At 31.8% G+C, this 3,174-nt stretch overlaps 1 non-coding gene across 1 annotated transcript; it reads left to right on the top strand.

Moving 5' to 3' along the window:
- Positions 1 to 810: 810 nt before the first annotated feature.
- Positions 811 to 916, top strand: LOC129034365 (U6 spliceosomal RNA). The gene has a single exon (XR_008501863.1). It is a non-coding gene; the product is annotated as a U6 spliceosomal RNA (small nuclear RNA).
- Positions 917 to 3,174: the final 2,258 nt, after the last annotated feature.

Here is a 3,174-nt window from a genome sequence, read left to right as displayed (position 1 = left end):
CATGATTTTAGTTCCTTCCTCTTAGCCAAACATATTTTATATTATTTTTATCATTGCATAAAAATAACTTATTTTGATTTTCATACATTTATATATTTTTTCGTGGCTTAAGCAACATAAATCCCTTATCTCACAATCAGAACTTAGAAGTCTGAAATCAGGTGTCAGCAAGCTGTTTCCTTCTAAGGCCTGTTGGGGAAGAATCTGCTCTAGGCCTCTAGGTTTGTAGATGGCATTTTCATGTTCACTTCAAACTCCTGTATTTTCACGTCTTTACTATACTACTGTTTTTTCACTATTATTTCTTGCAACACAGACTACTCGGGATTTCTTTTTCTTCCTGAAATATATAATTTAGAAATTTCTTTTGGTAGGAAACAGTAGTAAAATCAAGCCTAGTTCATTGCAAAATATCATTATTTTACTTTCAGTATTAGTAGATAGTTTTGTTGTGCCAGTGAATCTAGGTTGAGAGCTGTTTTTTCTGTCATTCTGAAGAAATCACTCTACTGTCTTCTGGCTTCCATTGTTGCCGTTGACAGCTTTTCTGCAGATCTGTTTGTCTATCATGTCGTCTTTATCGCTGCTACTGGGCTCTTCTTTTCATCAAATGTCTCTTGTAATTTTAATATTTATTATAATGTTTCATAGAGATGATGGCCTCACCAAGTTTATATCTCATCAATTCTAGGATTCAATTTAAAAGGTTTTCATAGACAATAAGTTTTAGTCAGTATTACTGAAATCTCAATACTACAAAAAAGCAAATTTTCTAAAGAAGGAGGATTTCCTCTCACAAAAAAAGAGGCCTACTGCTCACTTCAACAGTACATATATTAAAATTGGAATGACACAAAGATTAGTATGGCCCCTCTGCAAAGATGACATGCAAATTCATGAAGCATCCTGTATGTTTGATATATTTAAAATTTATTAAAGGAGTAGATAGATATTAAGTGTTCTCAGCCAAAAAATAAGCAATAAATAAATAAATAAATAAATAAATAAATAAATAAAAACTACCCACCCCCCCGCCCCGCACCAAAAATCTGTGTCAAGTGATGTAGATGTTAATTACTTTTATTTTGGGAATCATTATACAAGATATACTCATATCAAAATACTGTATTGTGCACCTTAAATAATTAAGTCTTTTGTCAATCACACCTGAACAAAGCTGAAAACAAACAAAGCTGAAAAAGTATCTAAAACGTTTTTTAAAAAATATATGTGTCATATTGGTACTGGGTAAAAGAAAATCTGTGTGGAATTTCTGTGGCATTTATGTAAAACAGGGAAATCATTTTGGAGAAAACAGAGACAATTTTGCATAAGAATAATGTTTTTCCCTTTTTAGTCTTCTAAATTAAATATTAATGAACTCTTTCTCAAGTTTGAGCAGGTGCTAGGCCATTTTACTTTGCAAGCAAGATAGGAGTAACAAAATATAAAGAGAGATTACTGCTTTTCCTGTGAGCCTGCAGGAGGTGTTTCTGGCTTATTAGTTCTAACTTAATTATTACTTCTCCTACTTTGGGGAAACAGGTAAGATTAATGTTACAGAAATAAATATTTAAGTGATCAAATCAAATTATTCATAGATTTGTAGTTAAAATTTCACCTTGAAAATAACATCTCCGTTTCAAAACATTGTCTTAAAAATCTAGGACTGGTTCATGCATTCATTTATTTATTCAGCAAGTGAGTGTTCATCACATGATGTAGACTATAAATCTATGGCTGCTTTCTTGGATTTTTTTTTTTCGACACCTACTGAAGAGATGAGCCACAAATAGAGAACCAATTTCAATTAAGAAAAAAAATTATAGTCATTACATGACTATAATATAAAGCAATTATTTGGAAAATACCTACAGTGGGGAAAATAGTTGTAAATGTATATATAATTGTATTCTATGTTTTTGAACTCTTACATATTTAGATATTTTTCGGAAACCAGAAGTAGGCTAAGTAGAATTCAATGCCTTCCTTGAAATATTGATCTGGTAGTTGCAAATTACTGCAAAGTTAAACCTTATCCGAAGTCATTTTTGATACTACTTATAGGTTCATGTCAGGCTTCATCTCTATTGTACTAAGCTCAGAAATAACCCAACTTCCTACTGAGAATCCTTTATAATGAGAGCAATTTTAATCCTCAGCCTCCCACTGTAAGCTGTTCTTACTGTGAATTTGTTTCATTGATAATATTTTAGCTTATCTTTTTAAAAAGTAACACATTTCATCTTTTGAAATATCTTTGATATTTTTGAAGGATTGCACTAAGCAAAGCAATGACTCATAATTTTCTTTTTTGCATTGAAAATTGTAAACCATCATGGCGAATGATATTTAATACTCTTATGTATTAGTATTTTGAAGTTGAATTAAATAGCATAAAGTTACTGTGCAAATAGTGTAAAAATACTTATTACATATTAATATTCATTCAGGATATCAGAGTTTAACTCAGAAATCAATGTATCTAATTCCACTGCTGGTTAATGAAGGGATGTAACTGTGAGCTACAGAGAATAAATACAATTATTTTTATTGACCATTTTTGTTTTAAAATATGGATCTATGTCCACAGGGCCAGAAAATCCTTAAACTAGTTTACTGAAAAGAACAAATTTTCACTTTCAAAGTTTGGCTTTTCGTGTTGCACAGAATCACTTTCAAATCTCACCCCTACTTGCCAAGCCTTTGGGTAAATTTCCTCATCTCTGTAAGCCTCAGTCTCCCTATCTCCCCCAAGATTTTCTTTTTATAACATGTAGTTAATGATATCATTCCTAGCACAGCCCCTGGCACATGTCTTGGCTACTTTGAAAGATTTTATTCCCCCCACATCTTTATTTCAGACAGGAATATTTTAGAGACTGGTAAATTGGAGTGGTGAGTTAAAAATAGGTGAAAACAGTCAGAAAGTCACCCCAGGCTGATTTTACTTTGCTTCTGTGTGGCATGAAAATTGGGGATACTTATCTTTTTTTATTTTAAGTTGTATTTATCTTTCTCTATCTTCTTTCCCTGGAATAAGTCTTCAAGCAAATACATGCATTCAAGTGAGAGGGCTCCTCGAAACTTAAGGCTGTCATTTCACTCAAGCTATGATATGTTAAAAATCACATGGATTTGATTTTGAATCATAGTTTTCCTCCGAGAACTTAT

The sequence above is a fragment of the Pongo pygmaeus genome, chromosome 2 (assembly GCF_028885625.2).
Source record: "Pongo pygmaeus isolate AG05252 chromosome 2, NHGRI_mPonPyg2-v2.0_pri, whole genome shotgun sequence".
Classification (NCBI taxonomy): Eukaryota; Metazoa; Chordata; class Mammalia; order Primates; family Hominidae; genus Pongo; species Pongo pygmaeus.
The sequence above is the reverse complement of the archived record's forward strand: the minus strand, read 5'-3'. Positions and strand labels throughout refer to the sequence as shown.